The 23,562-nt window shown below is 39.2% G+C and overlaps 1 pseudogene; it reads right to left on the reverse strand.

Annotated features, from left to right (window-relative positions):
* Positions 1-11,074: 11,074 nt before the first annotated feature.
* On the reverse strand, positions 11,075-21,408 carry LOC101428690 (zinc finger protein 596 pseudogene; annotated as a pseudogene).
* Between the last annotated feature and the right edge of the window lie 2,154 nt (positions 21,409-23,562).

A 23,562-nucleotide genomic window follows, 5' to 3' on the forward strand; every position in this document is an offset into this window, starting at 1 on the left:
TGCATTAGTGCTCAGAGATGTATTCACCAAATGCAATGAATGTCTCATGATGATGGAAGAGATTGTTGCTCTGGGGAGAGGAGTGGGGAGAGGGAGGTGGAGGGTATATGGGGACCTCATATTTTTTGAATGTAATATTAAAAAAATAAAGAAAAAAAAAAAAAAAGACCTCCCATGTGGGAAGCAGGTGCTCAACAGCTTGAGCCATATCTGCTCCCTGCTCATTGTGTCAGCTTATTGCCCCTGCTCATTGCATCTGCTCATTGTGCCTGCTCATCTTCCCTAGGGAACACCAGGAACCAAACCCAGCACCTCCCATATGGGAGGTGAATGCCCAATTGCTTGAGTCACATCCACTCTTCCCACCATTACCTCTTGCATGGACCACTCCAAAAGCCTTGTAATTGTTCTTTTAATTTCTACTTTTGCCCTCCTCCTATCAGTTTACTTCACTGTAGCAAGAGTGATCTTATAAAGCAAATCAGTTTGCATTGTTTGTTTATTTAAAATAATGACTTTCTATTGTACTTAGAATAAAATTTAAACCCCCAATAAGAGCACTGAAGACCATCCATTATCCTCTCTATCTCATCAGCCTCATCTTTTTCTGTTTTCCCCTTTACTGACTATATTCCAGCCTTAAGAGTCTTATTTCAGATGCTTGCACTTATCAAAACTCCTTTTTCATTGTCTTTATATATGCAGTTCCTTCTGTCTAGACTCCTTCTCCCCTAGCTCATGCTCATGCTCATGCTCATCCCTTAAGCCTCAGTTAATGTCATTTTCTCAGAAATGCCTATCTTGGCCCTCCTCTCTAAAGTTAGTCTGCCTGCTATTCTATACTGCTTTCATTCTTTCCTAACTCTTGTCTGTTGCTTATCTCCTCCAACTAGATTACAAGCTAAGGAGGGCAAGGGCCACACCTGTGGTTTTCACAGTTGTATCACCACATCTGGCCCTGGCTTTGGTACTTTAGAAGGTTCTCAAAAATCTTTGTTGAATGAGTAAATGAAAAAATGGGATAACTAGTGCCTGATCCAGAGAAGTGACCATGGGGACAGAAAATTTTAAGACCCAGTGTACATGTCCAGTCCTCTCTGAGACCTCTTCTTATCTTACAAGTCAGAAATCGAGTCTATACTCTCACCATTGAACATTTTCTCATTTCTGTTTGTGTCTTAATTGGGGTACTTAACATGTTCTGCTTCTTACGGTGATTGTTGTGAATGACTTTTACCTATCTTAAGGCAAAGATGGCATTTTATTCACCTGTCTCCCACAGTACTAAGCACCCGGCTTGGGCCATAGTGACTGAATATATATTTTTTGAGTGAAAGAATGAAGGAATGATTTGAACACATTCCAGATCTAGGATGAGAGGAAGGAATCTCTGTAGAATAGGTTCCTGGGTAACTTTCCTGGGACCCTGGCTCTTGGGGAGGGGCCCAACCCGTTTGAAAGACATATTCTAACCCCATTGCAAAGGGCAGGAGCTTGCCATACTTTACCTTTTAGAATTGATCAGAGAAAGATTCAAAAATGGATTGAACTTCTTCCAGATTTAATGATCTCAAGTAAGAGCCTGCCATTCCCCACAGTGAGTTGTAATTCAGAGCATTGCTCAGCACGTCCCAGTTAGGCCAAGAGAATGACTTTGACTTTCCAAACTTTTCTCCCTAGGGAAGCCCAATAATAGTGTTGAGCACACTGTAAGGAAGCACCTGGGCCCCAGCCAGTCTCTGTCCAGGTTGAGCTTTCGTCCTGCCTCCTTCTGTGGGGCCGGTGGGAATAGGCCCAAGGGGAGTGAAGGTACAGTAAAGTGGAGATCCTCAGGGCCTCATTAGTATTTGCTACTTAGAGATCCTCAGAGGTTCCAAGTGTGGAAGTCTCCATAGGCAGCTTTAGTTCAGATTAATTAAGCCCAGCTCAAGTTTTCCCTTTACTTATTCAGTATCAGGAAGTTGCTTAGGAAGATGCCTGCCTAAGTAACTCCCCAAGTGGCAGTCCACAGAGGATCAGGAGCAGCTGGGGTTTATTAAGAAAGCAAGCAAAGGGCAAGTGTCCAAGGGCTGGCTCTGCAGATCTTGTTCTGAGCATCTTGAGAAACCTGGCAACTCTAGACCAACTCTACCTGCTGTATAACTTAAAGACTCTTCTTGAGAGGCCCCCTATATCTTCCCTTGGCAGTCACTTCTGGCTTAGCCAGGAGAGGCTGGTCCTTGACTTTGGGATGCCCCTGTTAGCATGCACTTCTCTTATCTATCCCAACACCAATAGTCAGGTTAAATCCCTTCTGGAAGCTAGGCTTTCATCTCATTGTACCCTATATCACAGACTGTTTCTAATAATGAGAAACTGAAAACAGTCCAATTAGTCAACAATAGATAAACTATTAAATAAAATATGGAACACCTATATAATGGCATTCTGCACAGTCTGCAAAATATTTATGATGAGTTGGTTATACCATGAGCACATATTTACCTATAATTTTAAGTGTAAAAGCAAGATATAAAATTCTATTTATCATATGAAAAAGCTTACATAAAAACACATTTAGGCAAAAAATGAATGGAAATAGACAAAAATGATAACCATGGCAATTTTATGGATCATGTTTTCCAATTTGTTATTCTTCTTTTACTTTTCTGTAGTTCCAATTGCATGTATTACTATTTTCACCAGAAAAAAAACATTTAAAAATTATAATAGAGCCATTCACCAAAGAGATGTATATCATTTTCTGCCTTAACATCTGAGAAAAATGTCTGATTTGGTGGGTATTGTTTCTGTCTTCCCAAATAGACTAAGGGGTCCTGAGGGCATACCAGAGCAGGGTCTGTGTCATCTTCATGGCACAGCTCCTGGTACAGAATATGTTTAATAAATAAATTGAATTAAATTATTTTCAATGTCAGCCTGGGTCATTGAAAGTAACTGATGGCACACAAAACTTGGGTGACTGAGCAGAGTTTTTTTTTGAAGGCTTTTTACAAAGATTAAAGCAAGGTTTAGGAAAAGCAACAAAGGATGGTGTAACCTGGGAATAGTAGTATGGGGCAAGCAACATTGGGGAAAACTCCCAGGTTAGAAAGTGGGAGAGAAGGAGCAGCATTAGGGAGAGGGCTACCAGACTGGCATTGTGTCTTTTTAGAGGAAGGGTTCTTAACAAAGTGTTCATAAGCTTGAATTGAAAACAAAAACAAAAACCCAACATTATTCTTGGGATGTGTCAGTGCAGGTGTGATATATTTATTAAATAATAAACAGACAACCCACAGCAACTAGGCAGAGTGGTTGCTGGGGGAATAAATACCCAGACCTCAGTCTCTTATCTCCCTTTGATCTCCAGCCAGTGCCTCCCTTTTAGAACCCAAAAGGAAGCCAGAGGGCAAAGGAGCCCACTGAGGTAGAACATACAGATCAGCCTCTGAGAGCACTAAGGATAGTGGAGAAGGGTGGAGAATGGATGTGCAAGGGCAAAAGGAAGCCATCCAGCACATAGAATGTTTATTCAGTGTCACGTATATGTGTATGTTTGGACTGAGGCCTCAGTTTCTTGCTGGTGGGGCTGGAGGCTTTCCTTAGCTCCTTGCTGGATGGGCTCCTTCAGTTTGCTTCATCAGAGCAAGTGAAGGAGAAGGAGAAGAAGAGGAGAGAGAGAGAATGCCAGCAAGATGGAAGTCACAGTGTGATGACTTAATCATGGAAATAATAGGCTATCATTTTTGCTGTATTCTATTGATTAAAAGCAAGTCAGTAGGTCCAGTCCATGCTCAAGGAGAGGGAACTACACAAGAGTGAGAACAACACTGCCTAGATGCATTCTAACAGATTTCTAAACCCCTCCACCCCTTCTAATGACCACATATATCAGGGGTGGCTCGTTCCCTCTCCAGCCCCAGGATGTCAATCTTGAACAGCCTAAACCGATCATGGTGATTCTGTTCCCTTGCCAAGGGTTACTTAAAGCATAAGAGTATTATAAAATTCCAGTGAAAAATATGTGAGGCTAATCTGGAAAACTTCTGGGAAGGTTATCCTTCCCAGAGTATACAAAAGTAGGGACACTTCCTGCTTCTTTGGATGCTGTTTTCTGCATTTGAGGCCTGAAACTGTGCCAGTCATCTTGGAAGAAGGAAGGCAGCTCGACTAAGAAGGCAAATCAATACCAAGTGAGAATCACAGAGAAGAAAGGTTTAAAAAACAACTGGGTTTTGATGAGGTTATTTAGTTACTGAATTAACCAATTCTCAGATCAACCCTACTCTGCAGACTTTGTTAGAAGATTTAACAAATGCCGTCATTGTTCTGTCACTTCAAGTTGGATTTATATTACATGCAACTGAGAGAATTCTAACAGATAGTAGTGTTCCTGATATCTTAAATATTAGCTACCATATGTAGAGTACCTAACGCTTATTAGAGTCTCTGGTCTTGGGCAAGTATTTAATCTCTCTTTATCTCACTTTTCTCACCTGTGAAATGGCAGTACTAATAGTACCTATGTCATATAACTCATAAGGATTAGATCAGTGAGTTCAAAGTGAGCAATTCCTGGCACATTGCAAGGATGCAATAAATGTATGATACTATTATTATTAGCTAATATCAGACAATAAACTAGGCAAGTTACACAGTTATTACTTTTTTCAGGAAGGTAGGCATTACTATTTTCATTTTACTGGTGAAAAAACAAGAATTCAAGTAGATGTAGTAATTTATTCAAAGACACATAGTGATCCTAGAACATAGAGACTAGTATATCTTCATTTTATAGACACAGAAATTGAGGCAGAATTACACTACTTAGGTAACCTCAAGATTCTTGCTATCTTCATTTCATCTTTCATGAAGTACCTAAGTATGATGTTAGCTCTGGGTTTTTCAAATATGCCCTTAATTTTTTTTTTTTTTTTAAGATTTATTTTATTTATTTAATTCCCCTCCCCTCCCCCGGTTGTCTTTTTTCTGTGTCTTTTTGCTGCGTCTTGTTTCTTTGTCCGCTTCTGTTGTCGTCAGCGGCACGGGAAGTGTGGGCGGCGCCATTCCTCGGCAGGCTGCTTCCTCCTTCGCGCTGGGCGGCTCTCCTTATGGGTGCACTCCTTGCGCGTGGGGCTCCAGTACGCGGGGGACACCCCTGTGTGGCACAGCACTCCTTGCGCGCATCAGCACTGCGCATGGGCCAGCTCCATGCGGGTCAAGGAGGCCCGGGGCTTGAAGCTCGGGCCTCCCATGTGGTAGACAGACGCCCTAACCACTGGGCCAAAGTCCGTTTCCCATGCCCTTAATTTTTTTGAGGGCATTTCCTTTTAGTCCCAGTTTTCTTAGTGTTTATATTAAGAAGCGGTATTGTGTTCTGTTAAATGCTTTTTCTGCATCAATTGAGATGATCATGTGGTTTTTTTTTCATTTGTTCTGTTGTGGTGTATTACACTTATTAATTTTCTTATGTTGAGCCACACTTACATACCTGGGATAAATTCCACTTGATCATTGTGTATAATTATAATGTGCTGTTGGGTTGGGTTTGCTAATGTTTTTTGAGGATTTTTGCATCTATATTCATAAGAGAAATTGGTTTATCATTTTCTTTTCTTGTGTATCTTTATATGGATTTGGTATTAAGGTGATGTCAACCTAATAGAAAGAGTTAGGGAGTGATCTACCGTCAATTTTTTGGAAGAGTTTGATCTGGATTGCTGTTAACTCTTCTTGGAACGTTTGGTAAAATTCCCCTGTGAAGCCATCTGGTACTGAGCTTTTCTTTGTTAGGAGGATTTCGATTACTGATTTAATCTCTTTAACTAGTTGTTGGCTTATTGAGATTTTCTATTTTTTTCTTGAGTCAGTGTAGGTAGCTTGTGTGTTTCTAGGAATTTGTCTGTTTCATTGAGACTAATTTGTTGGTGTGCAGTTGTGTATAGTATCCTCTTATAGTCCTCTGTGGGATTGGTAGTAGGGCTCGTCTTTTCATTTCTTTTTTTTTTTTGTCTTTATTTTTTTAATGTTACATTAAAAAAATATGATGTCCCCATATACCCCCCCACCCCCCTCACCCAACTCCTCCCCCCGTAATAACAACCTCCTCCATCATCATGAGACATTCATTGCACTTGGTGAATACATCTCTGAGCACCACTGCACCTCAGGGTCAATGGTCCACACCATAGCCCACACTCTCCCACAGTCCACCCAGTGGGCCATGGGAGGACATACAATGTCCGGTAACTGTCCATGCAGCACCACTGAGGACAACTCCAAGTCCCGAAAATGCCCCCACATCACATCTCTTCCTCCCATTCCCTACCCTCAGCAGCCACCATGGCCACTTTCTCCACACCAATGCCACATTTTCTTTGATTACTAATCACAATATTTCATGAATAGAATATCAGTAAATCCACTCTAATCCGTACTCTATTCCTCCATCCTGTGGACCCTGGAATGGTTGTGTCCACTCCACATCTGTAACAAGAGGGGGCTTAGATTCCACATGGATGCTGGATGCAATTCTCCTGCTTACAGTTGTAGGCACTCTTGGCTCCCTGGTGTGGTGACCTTCTTCACCTCCATGTTAGCTGAGTGGAGTAAGTCCAATAAACTAGAGTGTAGGAGTTGCAAGTCTGTTGAGGCTCGGGGCCTGGCTATCACATGGTCAGTCCAGAGATTCAGGTCCCCTAGGTATACACTAAACCCCAGCACCAACTACAGATCTGGTAAAAGTAACAGGAGAGGCTTTTGAACAAAGATCACATCTGAGTCCAGCTCCATCACATAGAAACACAAACTCCAAAGTAGGGCCAACTGACACGGCACTGAACTCCATCTGCCATGACCATAGAACCTGCGGGTCTCTGTAGCCCTCAGAAGAACCAATACCTGGGATTGTATCTACTTTATCTGTCTCTGGGACTCTGCTCAAGTGTGCATAAGGGCAACCCCCTGATAACCTCTGGCTCTTTTTGGAGATTCATAGCCATATAAACTCATTTGTCCTTTCCATTTTCCCCTTTGATTCAGGTCAAAAAGCATTTTTAACTCCTGGTATTATATGTAGACTGAGAGAGTCTGCTGGTCCGAGTTGACCCTTTTATTCAAGGTCATCTTTTAGTTACATCATCACCTGGTACTTGATAGTAATCCCTTGGCACCAGGGAGGCTCATCCCTGGGAGTCGTGTCCCATGCTGGGGGGAAGGCAACGCATTTACATGCTGAGTTTGGTTTAGAGATTGGCCACATTTGAGCAACACGGAGGCTCTCAGGAGGTAACTCTTAGACACCCTGCAGCTCTAGGCCTTGTTCTTATTTCAGGTGCACAGGCTCACAAGCATAGTCATTAGTATCAAGGGCTCATTATTGGACCTTCCTTCTTTTTTGGTCTTTGCCGTTGCACTTGGGGGATTGTTGCTGTTCCTTTAGGAAATGTGATCAAGCTCCCCTGACTAGGAACTCAGCACTCCCTCAGTTGTTTTTAATAGTAACCAATATGAAAATATCCAAACATTTTTATGTACCCTGGATATACGCCCTGTAGAACTCCCTGCCAACCATGTGTCCCCTGTCAATAACATCCCACACCAGTATTCCTCCACTGCCATTGTTGAACCTCTCTGTGATCCAAAACTTCTTCAAAAGTGAGGCCCAATATATTGCCAGGTTCCATTAATAGTAAAATGGAATATAGTAATGAGTTTAAAGGTTAGATATAGAATACATATTAATTTAGAAAAATTAAGGTAAAAATGAATTGGGGTATCAAAAATTGAAAGATGCAAAAGCTTTGTTTTTGATGTTTTGCCTTCCATCACTGCAATGAGTGTTGCCCTATATGCTAATTGGCAAGGCAACTTCTTTCATCTTTTCCTCAGTGTCTACATCCTTTCTTTTTTTCCCGTAATTATCAAGCTTGTCTTCACAAAAGTTTTAGATCACAGTAATTCATGTATACAATATACAGTACTCCCACATATCCAACATAAAACCCTTTTCCCTTCCACAGCAATAATCTTTTTACATATTCATACTATATTTACTGCAACTGATGTACAGATATTGAGACAATAACTTTCAAACAAGGTAACATTTGGGTTTACATTGTGGTTTATATTTTAGACTATACAATTTTCTAAATTTTTAGTTATCTTATGTTTTACATTATGATTTACATTTTAGCCTATCGGCCCCTATACATTTTTGGTGTAATTTTACATGTCTTACATCCATCCTTGCATAATCTTATGGAACACTTCTATTGCCCACACTGTTACATTGATTCCTTCTATTCAGTACTTCTTTCCCCCTCCCCTCAGGCCCACAGTGACAGTCAATCTTCATTGCTTGAAGGGCCATGTTCAGAGATACTTGCAACAATGTTGAGGGCTTGATATGCTCGACTGCCCTAATGCATTGGGAGCCACCATTTCTCTTGAGAGATACAATTCCCTCTATTTGAGAACATCAGTCCTCCCCAGGATGTGGGTATACCTTCACTCTCATTATATGGGTCTCTACCCAATAATATAACTCACTATGACAAAATGAGCACTCACACACTCCCTAGAAGCCTGTCCTGCATCAGATTATTCCCTTTAAGCTTCTTAAACAGGTAACCTTCCTTGTTATATTTTTGAAAAAGTTTTTTCAGCATTATAGTCTCAACCAAATACCTGACAATCTCCTATGTTCATATGTTCCTCCCCCCTCCCCCCAATTTCTTGGGCAATATTACCCATCCTCCCATCCCTAGACCCCCTCAAGCCCGCAAAGGTCCACCCAAAGGTAACCCTATGCCCCCATTTTATCCCTTCCCTGTACAAATACTTACCTCCAGCTTATCATATATTTGACCCATGTACCTCTTTTTATTTCTAATTTTAGTAATTGGAGTCCTGTTATGTTTTTTTGTGTCAGTCTACCTAAAAGTTTGATTTTATTGAGATTTCTGAAGAACAAACTTTTAGTTTTGATGATTATGGTACATTTGTCACAATTAATAAACCAATATTATTACCAATACATTATTATTAACTGAAGTCCATATGTTATTCAGATTTCCCCAGGAAGACCTAATGTCTTATTTCAAGATCCCATGTAGAAACCACATTACATTTAATTATCATGTCTCCTTAGGTTCCTTTTGGTTGTGGCATATTATCAGACTTTTCCTGCTTGTTTGATTTTTTTTTTACAACCATCAGTTTTGAGAAATATTGGTCAGCTGTTTTGTCGAATGTCCCTCAAATGGGATTTTTTCCCCTCTCATAACTAGACTGGGGTTATGGGTTTTGAGAGGAGGACCATAGAGATAAAGTGCTATTTTTATCATATCATATATCAAGAGTACAAACTATCAGCATGACTTATTACTGTTGATATTGACTTTGGTCATCTGGCTGAGGTAGGTTTCTCCATGTAAAGATGCTCCCCCCACCCTGCCCCATGTTCCATACTGTTCACATTGGAAGGCAGTGACTATGTGAGGCTCACATACAGAGTAGGTAGTTATGCTTTACCTCCTTTAGGGTGTAGTAGCTACATAAACTATCATTTTCCCATTTATTTGTTTAATCATTTATTAATGTCAGTATGGACTCATGGATATATATTTTGTACTTTGGGATATAATCCAACAGTATTTCATTTTCCTTCAAATTGTTTCAACTTTGGCCTTTGGGAGCTCTTTCAGTTAGTTCTGTGTTCTGTGACATGTCCTACACTGTGTGTATGCGTGTGTGTGTTTGAGCACTACCTTATTTTCTGGCATTACAAGATACTAGAGGCTTATCTTGTGTATTCCCTGCCCCAGTCCTAGTTCAGCCATTTCTCCTAAGAGTTCTGTTGTTGTTTTTAAAATTGGAGAATAGGATTAGAAACTAAGATCTAAGTACTAAGTGGATTCTATTTGTTCTTCACTTTTTAAAATGTAAACTTTTATTAAAATATAACACATACATAAAAATGCAAAAATCATAAATGTACAGCTCTAAGAATTTTCACTAAGTGAAACACCTATACAACTAGCACCAAGGTCAAGAAGAAAAAGAACATAACCAGCACTCCAGAATTCCCTTCCTGTCCATTTCAAATTATTCACCCCTAAAAGGTAACCACAATTTTTCTTTCAAACACCATATATTCATTTTAAACTTTATGTGAATCAAATCATCAGTATGTACCCTTTTATGTCTTGCTTCTTTCACTCAAAATTAAGTCCTTGTGATTTGTCTATGCTGTTGCTTGTAGCTATGATTTGACTATTTTCATTGCTGTATAGTATCTTATTGTGAAAATATACGGTAATTAATTTATTCTACTGTCGATGATCATTTGGATTGTTCTTAGTTTTGACTGAACATGTGTGCATTTCTGTTTGGTATATATCTAGGAGTGGAATCACTGGGTTCTGTGTAAGCTCAACTTTTAAGTTTTGAACAGCTATGTATGACAGCTTCAGTTGCTCTACCTTTTTGCCAAGAATTATTTGTTTTGCTTTTTGCATTTTAACTATTCTGTGGGTTTGTGCAGGAATTTGCATTTATTACATTTCTTTTATGACTAATGAAGATAAACACTTTATCATAATTTTTGGAAAATTTTATTTTCTTTAGTGAAGTGCCTAATGTCTTTGTTTTTTTAAAGATTTATTTTATTTATACACCTCCCCCCCCCCCCCATTATTTGAGCTCGCTGTCTGCTCTCTGTATCTGCTTGTTTTCTTCTTCAGAGGCACTGGGAACCAAACCTGGGACCTCCCATGTGGGAGAGACACTCATTCACTTGAGTTACCTCTGCTCCCTGCTTTGTTGTATATCTTACCGTGTTTCCTTGTTGTGTCATCTTGTTGTGTCAGCTCACTGCACCAGTCCATCACACTAGCTCGTTTTATTGCTTGTCTTCTCCAGGAGGCACCAGGAACTGAGCCTGGGACCTCCCGTGTGATAGGTAGGAGCTCAATTGCTTGAGCCACATTCACTTCCCTATTCAAGTCTTTTGCTCTTTTTTTCTTGTCTGCCTTTATCTTTTTTATCTGTAGGAATTCTTTATGTATTAAGGATACAAGTTGTCAGTATCTCTTTTACAAATATCTTGTCTTTAACTTTTTATTTGGAAAATTTTAAATATATACAAAAGTAAAAATGACTACAAAATTAATATACTTTTACCCATCACAGAGTATCAACAATGATAGTGCCATTCTCTTTCCTCATTAGATAAAATTAGATAAATTAAGAAAAGTATCTATTTTATTTTTTAAAGTTTTAGATTACATAAATATTAGCCCATTTATCTTAATGGCTGAAGAGTATTCCTTTCTATGGCTGTAATATATTTAACCAGTCTTCTATTGACAGATATTGGAGCTTTTCCCAAAATTTTACTGTTACAATGCTGCAATGAATATCCTTGTCCATATATCATTTGGTACATGTGTGCAAGAATAATGATAAGGTAAATTCTTATAAGTAAATAATAGTGGGTCAAATAATAAAACCAAAGGCAGAAAAGTGAAGGAAAATTTCAACTCTCTCAAAATGATTATGAAATATTTTCTTGAAAGGCCCATTACCCAAATATAGCCTTAAATTCTTTTAAGTTTGAACTTGGATCTTTTAATTTGGAGCTTTTGTAAACCCAATAAATTCATGTCCTTAGGGCCAACCCTTTCCTATGCATGTAAATCTATTAGAGGTGGGACCTTTTGTTAAATTACTTCAGTTAAGGGACTCTGATTAGATTGCATGACCCAGGGTAGGTCTTAATTCTCTTAGTTGAGTCCTTTATAAATGGAGGAATAGAAAGCTGCAGACACATAAAAAGGTGAAGAGAGAGGAACCCAGAATCTGAAAGAAAAGGTCTGGAAGACAGAAGCTAAAACCAATGGAACACAGAAGCCAAGAGGAAGTTACTTTAGCCAGAAGCTGAAAGCAGCAAGATCTGGAGGAGAGGGGAGAGACAAGCAGATGCTGCCATATGCCTGCCTGCAGCTGTGGCTTGAGGAGAAATCATCTCTGATGATGCCTTGATTTGGATATTTTTATGGTCTCAAAACTGTAAGCTCATAGGTTAATAAATCGCCTTTGTGAAAGCCAACTAATTTCTGGTATATTGCTTTGGACATTTAGCAAAGAAGAACATACTTACAGGGAAATCATTTAAAGAACAGATTAGATCATCTGGGATCCAAGAGAAAAATCACCATGGAGTTTTGAGTAGTGTGGAAGAAGACATTTTTGTGGGAAGTCTATGAATCATTCATGAAAATTTTATCTACTATAAAGTGGACTCATATGAGCATTTAAGACTGAAACCCCAAATATATCCTTTCTCATAGAGGAATTTATAAGATTTACAAAATATTTGATACATAGTGTTATTTTTCTACTCTTAGGTTATCTGTTTATTTATCTATGTTCTAGTCATTGCTATTTACATACATGTTAACATTACTTAACAATTATGACACTTCGTCTTGGGTTGTATATTTTTCAGTTAATATTCAAAATTATTTTCTGATTCAACCTAGTCATCATAATTATTAGAGTTGTATAAAAAATAGAAGTTGACTAACATAATAGAATTTTCAGACCAGCTTTTACTTCATAAATATTTGCAAGTACTAATCTAGTGAAGAGAACTTTAATATCCTTGCCAACTACCCATTACAAAAACTTGCATTCAACAGTTCCAGCTCACTTCACAATCATACATTTTTATTTTTTTCATTAATGGGTTATCGGGCAAAATTCTGAATTCATGGTTGAATTGTGTGGTAAAGCAGTCTCATTAGATATTTTTCTCAATCTGATATTCCTGATGGGAGCTCCAGTTGAAGGCTTTTTCACTTTGATTTTATGGTTAACATTTCTTCAGTATGAGAACTTTAACAATGAGGAAGGAATTCAAAACCACTGAAGACTTTGCTTCATTCTTTACAAAGAGAGTGGTTTATACAATATGAAACCTCACATATTTTACAAACTTTTCTCTATAAGTAACAGATTTTCCACATTTGTTTCATTAAGAACTCCAGCAAAAATTATCTGTTGTTTCCCAGAGTTTCCTCCTTCTGATAAATACTTTTTTTCTGGTTTCCTGGTTTAGGAGCTATTCCTCCTGACCTATTTTTGTGCACACCAGGGCCAGAGCTCAGATGAAATCAACTATATGTAACTAGAGACACAGGGTTTCTCCCAGGGTAGTACAATCATGTTGTTTAAGGATAGATTTTAAATAAAGGCATTTGCATTGATTACATTGACATAGGATTGCACTGCTGTGTGGGCTCTTTAATTTTTTTAAAGATTAGGGCAGTGGCTGAAGCCTCTTCCATATTTACAATATATTTAGTGTGAGTTCTCTCATGTCGTCTAATAGCAGAACAATGTCTAAAGGCTTTCCCGCAGAGATGACATTCATATGGTTTCTCCCCAGTGTGAGTCCTCTCATGTTGCCTAAGGGGAAAACATTGACTAAAAGCTTTTCCACATAGATGGCAAACATACGGTTTCTCTCCAGTGTGAGTTCTCTCATGTCGTCTAAGGGTACAACACTGACTGAAGGATTTCCCACATTGATGGCAGACATATGGTTTCTCTCCAGTGTGAATTCTCTCATGTCGTCTAAGGGTAGAACTATCAGTGAAGTCTTTCCCACATAGATGGCATTCATAAATTTTCTCTCTAGTATGAATTCTTTCATGTTGTCTAAGTGTATAATATTGACTGAAGGCTTTCCCACATAGATGACACTCATGTGTTTTCTCTCCAGTGTGAGTTCTCTTATGTTTCCTAAGGGTAGAACATTGAATAAAAGCTTTCCCACACAGATGACATTCATAGGGTTTCTCTCCAGTGTGAATTCTTTCATGTCGCCTAAAGTTAGCACTGTTACTGAAGTCTTTCCCACATAAATGGCAACCATATGGCTTCTCTCCTGTGTGAGTTCTCTCATGTTGCCTAAGGTTGGAAGATTGACTGAAGGCTTTCCCACATAGATGGCAGACATATGGTTTCTCTCCAGTGTGAATTCTCTCATGTCGTCTAAAATTAGCACAATTAGTGAAGTCTTTCCCACATAGATGGCAGCCATATGGTTTCTCTCCAGTGTGAGTTTTCTCATGTTGTCTAAGGACAGAACTACTTCTGAAGGCTTTTCCACATAAGTGACAGTCATATGATTTACTTCTAATATGACTTTGCTGATATTGACTAAAGGATGACTGGTCATTGAGGGCTTTTTGAAATTGTTTGTTCATATAGAGTTTCTTTCCCATGTCAGTTTGCACATACTGAGTCAATGTGGAGCTGTGAGTGAAATCTCCCAAATCATTACTTTCAAAGGGATCCTCTCCAGTGTAAGAAATCTGCTTTGACTGTATGGTGGATATGTCCTTCTTGCAGATATGTTGCATGGTTATCATTTCCTGTTTTTTATGGTCATTTTCCCAGCCTGGACTTTGGCCTTGGATATATCCTAATCCTTCTTTCCACAGTTCCTCTCCTTGTTCCAACTGGGAAATCACATCTGCTTTGCAGAACTGATACTCTACGGACACCAGATGATTGATACTTTCCAACATGACATCTCTGAACAGCTTTCTCTGGGTTGTGTCCAGTAAAGCCCACTCTTCCTGGGTGAAGTCTATAGCCACATCATTGAAGGTCACTGATTCCAGTGGCTTCATTGTTAATATTCTGCTGCCAAGAGTCTTTTTCAGGTGTTTTACTATTGAACAGTCCAAACACTAAGCAATCTATGCAGAACCCATATAGATTGGGAAAGAAAATGATGCCAAGTCTCTATTGAGGATGCTGTCACTGTACTTCAGAGCTCAGAGCCTCTTTCTTTCTCTAGCAAAAGTACTGCTTTGAAAGTGAACTCTTTTCGTGCCATTGATAATTTCTGGAGACATATAATCAGAACCAAAGTAGGAGACAGTGTGGCCAACTAGATTCTGAGGCAGGTTCCACAGGAAAGCAGCACTTTGCTCTTCTCCCAAAGTCCTGTACTGTTCAGCTTCTTCTTCTCTGGTGAAATGTCACCTTTCTTTTGTCTTCCCAATGATATAATGATAGATGTATTTGTCCTGCAGATGTATGATATGGTTATTCTTTCTTATTTTTTAAGGTCATTTTCCCTGCCTGAACTCTAGTTTTGGAGAAATGTTATTCCTTCTCTCCAAAGTTCCTCTCCTTGCTCCAATAGGGAACATACAACTGACTTTCAGACTGGATATCCCACTGAGAGTGGATGACTGGAAATCTCCAGCATCACATCTCTAAATAGCTTTCTTTGTGATATGTCCAGCAGGGTCCATTCTTCCTGGTTGAAGTCTAAAATTACATATCTCAAATTCACTAACTCCAGTAGCTGCATTGTCAATAGCTCAGATGACAACTATCTTCCTCTGGGTTTCCATCACAAACAGAAAAACAGTAGCTGAGCAAAGCCACAACCCTTGGAGATGGAGAGGAAGACAGAAAATTCAAAGGGTTCAAGCAAGTGCCTCCACTTGTCTTTCTCATATATAGAGTTGTCAGCAGTCACCGTTTGTTCCCATCATCAGGTCCAAAACTGAGAAAGTAAAGCATAAACCACATGGGAACAGTGTAGAAAATGAAGGTCTTTGCTCACTTTTAAAGAAAAAGCGTCTTGGAAAAGCCCCAACAAAGTTCCCTCCTTAGTCTCAGGCATGAGAAGAAGCTATTTACTCACATGGACCTGGCATCGAGTAGTACCAGAGCTGTAGGCATCTCCTCCCAATACAAATTAAGTTTTGACTTATTGCAGTTATCATTCTCATATAGAACACATTTTTGTAGTATTTTTTTCCAGTAGGTGTTACCTGGTGGTACAATAATAATGAATGGTTACTAAGGCCTTTCCTAAAAAAATCACAGGTACAAAGTTTCTCTTCTGTGTGAGCTCTTCAGTATATAAAAAAAGGTAAGCAACAATTGAATGCTATTTCATACACAACATACCTATGAGGTCACTCTCCTTGCTAAAATTCTACAGTTTCTTAATGTTGAGTGATGCTTGAAGCTCTTGAAATATTCTTCACTTTTAATACTTAGTGCCTATTCCACATGCATCACATTAAAAGCTTTCTCTCCTGATTGGGCTCTCTACTGGTGAATGATATTTAACGTGGTTCTGGGATTTTCATCTCTTCTATGTGAGATTTCTGTCAGTGATTCAATTCTGATTTTCATTCAAAAGCTTTTATCATTGTTACTTAAGATGTTCTCAGAAAAGCTCTCAGGTGGGATTCATGAAAAAAAACTGAGTAAGGTAAATGTTGGTGCAAGAATTCCCTGAATCTCCTTTTGAGAGAACTTTATTTCCCCCTGCTTGATTCTCCTTGATGGGGTCTAGGGACACCAAAAGGGACCTTTTTTTCCTCTTAGAGCTTCTTGGCTCATAGTCCTAATTCTCACTGCAGAATTCTGAATGAGGTACCTCTTCTGAAACAAGGTGCGGAGGTTCTCTTGAGTTTGCCCAAAACACTTTCCCTTGAAAATTTTTCTGAAGATCACTTTTCTTTTAATTCTGATGCTATTTTCTGAAAGAAAAAAAAAAAAAAAAGGAGAATTAATAACTAGAAGGAATGGGAAAATCTTATTTCAAAATCTATAGAATGTGGACTTTTATATGGTCTCTTTGATTACTAAAATATTTCTAACATTAACTCCAATAGCAAGTCATTGAGAAATGTTTGAGATCTTGGTCATCCCTGAGAATTAGGCTAAATGTCTCATTTTGACAGTATGGCATTTTAAATTGAGAAATCCGAAACCTGGAGATGTATATCATGATCTCTACTAGAATACAGAAATAGAATTAGAATAAAATTATATAATTTTTAGACCTTGAAGAAATTAAAAGCTGCACTGAAAATGACTACTAAGGAAGTATTAAAGAATGACAGCATCAGAAGATGATAATGGCAGATATGAAAGTTGACCATCGATTAGAATATATTCACGAAACCCACAAGACAATAAGGAATCTATGATATTTGGATTTCTATGGATACCTTTCTGGAGAAAGGTATAGAGTCATTCATATTATCATGCAGCTGGTATATGGCACTTCACAAAGGATAAGGTAGGATTCTACCCCCTCCATCTGTTATTGAAATCTCGTCATTTATTTTATAGATGCGTTTTCATAATAAAATTATAATGTTATGATAAAAAGGAATGAACATTCTTTAAATAAAGCTGTGTCTTGGGACACATATAATTTGTTTAAATGATAAGAACATGATATGTTTATAAAACATATTAAAGGGAAAGCAAGGCATCACTTGAGTGAAGACAAGATATAATCAAATATTGTTTGCTCAATGGTGCTTAGCTTTCATTGTCATATAGCTATTGATACAAAAATGCTATAGGAAAAAAATAATATTGCTGTTGCTAGTTTGGACTTTTCTTTTCTTCCTGATTGAAACAATCGGGAATTTTCCTCTTGTATATATATCTGCTGATTGGATAAGTGGACTCATGGGTCCTCTTGGGGCCAAGCTAACTCCTTCCTTCTGAACCCCTGTGAATGCAAGTTCCAAAACTTAGAATTAAGGAGCAGAGGGGAGTGAGAACCCTCACTTAAGCCTTGAACCTAAGAAAGATTTGCTAACTCAGAAATTGCCAGAAAGCCATATCCTAGGAGTTTTCAGATGCTGACTCAACTATTAACAATCCTCATTCTGCCACTTCTCCTCCCTTTTAGGGCTGGGATGAGGCCAGTGAGGAATAGGCCAGTGGAATTTCAGAAGAAAGATCAGTATTAAACAAGTCCCAATATTGGAACTATCCTGGAAAATTTACCACTGATTCTCCCACAAGAGATAGTCACTAATCTTAGTAATATCCTGTTCACAAATTCCTCATTTTTCTCAAATAATAAAAAGACAAATAGCTACAGAGATCTAAAAATACACAGAGGTAAGTAAACTTGGGATTTAATACTTCAGGAATGTGGTATTTCCTGAGTCATATGCTGTTTGACAGAGAAACTGACCTTTCTTCATAACCCAAGAGTTTTATGGAAGTGATGGGAACTGAGTTAAAAGGAAAAGAGTAGGCAACAAACAAAAGAGTTGGAAGTCAAGTGGAAGGTAACAAATATGCTCAAGGAAAGATAGGAGTGGGCAGAAGCAGAAACTTCCTAATGGCACAGACTTCCCCCTAATTAATGCATCACTCTTCAGTTTTTTCTAGTAATTCCTGTAATTCTTTTTCTACTCATGGGTTATTAACTCTGATTAATTTCATATTATGGTCAACTCTTGCTTCAGGAACAAATCCAACCCAAATCATTATTCAGTGAAACAATAATTCCACAGGTCTCTTGCAGGAGGCCCTTTTAATTCTACTTTAGAGAGATATTTTGCTCCTCCACTCTTGCTGAAAGAAAGACATGACTGAGTCCTCACACACTGTCATATTTGTGGGCTACCTCCTTTATCCATTGATCAGGTGTGGTGAAAAGTAGATATCTAGACAACTGGATTCTCCTAGAACTTTAAACAATTGTCATTCAGCATTGTATTTATTATGTTCCAGGTATTTTTTTTAAGATTAAGGGGATTTAGCAGTGAACAGCACAGACAAGCCCATTCTCTTATGGTGTATAGATTCGAGAGGAAGAAGTCAATTAACAAGTCACTAAATAAACAGTATATTATTCAGAAAATAATAAATGCTGCACTACTTTAGACTGGAGAGCAAAGTAGAGAGTAGTACCAGATATAGGTAGTCACGAAGGGTCTGTAGGTCCACAAGGAGTGTGAATTTCATTTTACAGGCATTGAACAGAATTTAGCTCTAGAGTAGGATTCAGAGATATTAATTAGTTCAGACGGCAACTGCAGGCCAGGGAGAGGCCAGCTTCTAAGAAAATAGATACAGACTTTCAGAAGTCCAGCCTGGTACATATAGGAGTTCTGTGGAAAATAAAAATCATCCTCTCCACATGTCAGCATCCCACATTTCTGTTACATACTCCTGCTGACTATATTCTCTGGGAAAAAGATTTCCCCCAGAAATTTCTCAAAATACTTCTTTCTTTTCTAGTTCTTTGCTTACAATTCAGGGAAATTTGGGGATCTGAGAGAAGTCAAGTTCAAAACCCTTGAATCAAATGTCACTTCTACCATGTGTTGAGAGGTTTACTGCAGTATCTCATTTGTACTCTACCATAGCCTCATTAGTAAGGATTATTGTTCCCTACATTTAATTTTGAGTAATTACAAAGTTTAAAGAAGTAACCTGCTTAGGTCAGTCTCAATGATAGAGCTGGAACTTGAATCCCGGTCTTTCTAAGACCAAGGCCTCTCCCCTTTCCATTTCCCATGCTGCTCAGCATTGTTCAGTTAGGAATCCAATCCTTAAAGTGATTCAGGAAGGAAAGAATGAAATTCTTTAATTCTACCATACCAGGGGCTAGTTTAGTACCAACAATAATAATCATTAGGAGTTGGAAGTGGGAGCAGAGGAGGAGAAATGGAACGGGTAATATGGTTTAGGCTGGACTGTAGGATACAACCAAACATGTCCATTTTACCAATTTCATGGGTCCCAGGCTTCATTGTTATTGGACATTCAGTTTTCCCTTCCTTCCTGAGCTGTGCAGGAAGGAAGAGCTCTCTCTGAATAGGCAAGCTATATGACAGATTCCCAAGGAGCTATCCAGGCAGAAAGGCCAGATTCTGACAACACCTTTCCCTGACACTGCCTCCCTACCCTTTATTCACCCTCAGAGGTACAAAGTTTATCTGTACACTTCACTGGCTTGCCAGGAGGTAAACTATGCTATGGGTTGACCTGTTTCCCCCTAAAGGGCATGCTCAGGTCCTAAGCCCTGCTTCATGAATGTGACCTTATTTGGAAATAGGGTCTTTGAAGATGGGATTCAGATGAGACCAAACTGGATTAGTATGAGCCCTGTTCTAATATGACTGGTGCCTGTGTCAGAAGCGGAAATTTATACATAGTCAGAGACAGACACTGGAGAGAGGGCCATGTGAAGATGGAGGAAGCAGAAATTGGAGTGATTCATCTACAAGCTAAGAATCACCAAGGACTGCCAGCAAACACCAGAAGCTAGATGGAACACGGAAGGATTCACAGGTTTCACATGGAGCATGGCCCTGTGAACACCTTGATTTTGCACTGCTTACCTCTACAACTGAGACAATAAATTTCTGTTGTTTTAAACCACTCGGTTTGTGGTAAATTCAGCCCTAGGAAACTAAGACACCACAGGAGAGCCCTGGGTGTTAGTTTCAATGCTGCTGCTGCGTAGTAATGAGATTTTAGACAGGATCCTTCATCTCAAGTGTCTCTTCTGTAAAAGTAGGGAGCTGGCCAAGATCTCCTGCAAGGGTTGAGGAACCAGCAAGGCTAGATACTTAGATACTCTGACCCATTGAATATTCCTCCCTCACAAGCCCCTCCCCCACAGTGGATAATCACTTTTACTCCAAGATCCCTTTACCATATTAGATTCAACAAACATCAAAAACCTACTGGTCTCTTTGTGCCAAGCACTGTGGTGAGTGCCATCACCTATTTGGGCCTTCCAGTTAGCACTTTCAGGGAAACAAACAAAAAGAAAGAAAACAAAAAACCCAAAAAGGTCCTCCCTTTCCCCAAATGTTTAGGTGAGCAAAACAAAAGCCTCAACCAGATTCTGGAATCCGCAGCAGTTTCATGAGGCTAAAGGAGAGATGGAAGGTCGGGTTAGTTCTTCAGGAGGGTGAAAATAATGAAAGAGGCTACTGAATTATACCCCAGATTGTCTATCGCCTCCCTCCCACTTCTCATTCTTCCATGTGTCATTGAAAATGGGCACAACACCCTTTTCTTTCAGAAGTAAAAGACTGAGATTGCATTTTTTGGGAAGTCGCCCCTCAGGCCCCAATTCAGACGCGGGACTCGGAGGCCCTGAGACTACATTTCCCATAAGTTACCGCGCCGCTTCCGATCCCAGAACTTCTTTCCACCGTTAGCGCAAGATGGGAAAGCTCGGTCCGTGGAACTGGGGTACAGGACGCGCCAAACTCACTCAGCCTTTGGGGCCCGAGAGACGGGTGTGCAACAAGGCGGTAACGTCAGACTTTTACCCATTCCAGGGGCCCAGCCCTCCTCCAGCACCCTGGCGGCCGGCTCCGGGGCTCTGCACCGTCCCTCTGCCGCTTGTCCGTGGTCCCTTCCGGAAAGAAGTCCGCTGCGTGCGTCCCCGCAGCCTGAGGGCAGGAAGAAGGGGCCGGAGTTCAGGGAAGGCGCTTTGGCGAAACTGCACGGAAATTATTCGTGCAGTTTACATAATTTTAGTTTTTTATAGGCGGGGAGAAGGTTTCGAAGGAGCATGAGATTAGCAGTCAATTTTTTTTCAGCCAATCGTAGCGCACAATTGATGTTATCGGCCTGAAAAGCCCGCCCCATTACCATGGCAACGACCGTGGACTAAAGCCCTGGTTTCTTTCAGTTTCAAATCAACAAACACTGGTAGAGGTGCACCGAATAAGATATGGCCCTTGCGCTGCAGGAAACGTAGTAAGGAGGGCACTCAATCAATAATTATTTACTAAACTCTACTGTGTAGGCCACACGCTAGACACAGAGGTACACTAATACATAAAACACTGCCCTTGCTCTCAGGCAAGGTACTTTTAAGAATGATGGTTGTGATGTGTGATAAATGCAAGGACGCCTAACCCAGGTTAAATTGAGGTGGAGGTGGAGAGAGTGAAGGAAAACCCGCCCAGAGAAAGTGATGAATGTGACTTAAATTCTGAAATGTCCTAGATTTGGAAAAAAACGTCAGCTCTCATAATCCACAAACAAAAAGTCAAGATGGATTAAAGAGCTAAACAAAAAAAAAAAAGAAAAATTAGCCAAAGTGTTGGAAGAAAATATAGTATAATATTTTTTATTATCTGCAGCAAGGAATTTTATGATAAGAGCTAAGAAAAGAAGACTGACAAAATCAACAACATAAAATTAGGAATTTATCAATAACAGTTGACACCAAAACAAGGTTATGAGGAGGCAAAAGAAATTAAAAAAAATAACTATCATGCATGAGAGCAAAGGATTAACATCCAGATGTTGGTGCTCGCCAGCCAATGACCACCAGGAACATAGCTCTAGGTAAAGTCGGATCTATTGTTACAACCATACAACCAGGGAGACTGTACACCATGGGGAACTCTGTGGGCCATTTTATTAAGAAGAGGTTGCAGGGGATTGTTTTGTGATTTGGGTTTGCCTTAGGTGTTTTGGGGAGAGAATTGTTGGAAAGAGGGGCAATTTTATGTTAGGCTATCTTTATTATCCAGGGGGTTGGAGGAATAGAATGGTGGCTACAGGTATAATTATTAAAACTGTAGCAGGCCCTTTTGTTCTTTGGGACAGGGGGATGCTTGGTCATTTTGTGATTTGCACAATGTTCTTGTTTTGAATCTGTGCTCACACACGAATACAGAGGGGTCATGTTTTTGCCTTGCTCTGTCACAGAATAACCCTGTGTGATGTGGTGTTCTCTGAAATCGTTTGTTAAGTAGAGAACCCCTTGGCCTAGATATTAGTTCCAGGCTAGCCCCATCTGACAACTGTAGGGATTGCGTTATTCTTTCACATAGAATTTTAAAGAGCTGTAACTCAATAATAAAATAATAAGTAACTCAGTGAAAAAGGATATGAGCAATTTACAAATAAGAAATGAAAACTGAATAATTAAACGTGAAAAGATGCTTCAGTGCACCAATAGGGAAATGTAAATTAGAATGGGACACTATTGGTAGTAATTTAAATTGGCACAGCCTTTTTGGAAGACAGTTTGGAAATATCTACCAAAATTTAAGTGCATACCCTTCAACCAGCAATTTCATTTCTAGAAATCTCTCCTAGAGAATTATATGCACACATACAAAAAGAAAATATTTAGGGATATTCATGTGGCATATCGGAATATGGAGAAACCTAAGTAATTTTCCACGGGCAATAATTAAACACTGGACCATCCATACTATGGAATATGATGCAATAATTTAAGTTTTGATTTTATTTAACCTTTCTCTGTTTTTTAATTTTTCAAAAAAACAAAATTATTCTTTTACTCTCTAAGTAACAACTTATGATAAATCCATTAAAAATTGTATATCAGTATGATTCCAAGTATTTTTAAATAAAAACCACCTAAAGGAACAATAAGAATTAGGAAATACCACTAAATGTGAAAAGTATATTTGGATGGTGGGACTATGGGTAAGTTTTACCTCTTTCTAATTTTCAGTATTTCCAAATTGCATTTAAAAAGCATGCATTTCTTTTCAAAATGAATAAGAGCATTTAAGAATGTATCAGCCTGCACCATGTCAACAGGCACTGATCCTGGCTAAATGAAGGCCAAAAAAATGGCACCTGGGCTCTCTCTACCTAGAGGAGCCTGCACCAAATCTTAGTGTGTATTTCTGTCTTTCTCTCCCATTTCTCAGTAAGCTCTGTTCTTTCTCCCATTTCCCAAATAAATTCTTTTTACTGGCC

The sequence above is a fragment of the Dasypus novemcinctus genome, chromosome 12 (genome assembly GCF_030445035.2).
Source record: "Dasypus novemcinctus isolate mDasNov1 chromosome 12, mDasNov1.1.hap2, whole genome shotgun sequence".
In the NCBI taxonomy this organism is placed as follows: Eukaryota; Metazoa; Chordata; class Mammalia; order Cingulata; family Dasypodidae; genus Dasypus; species Dasypus novemcinctus.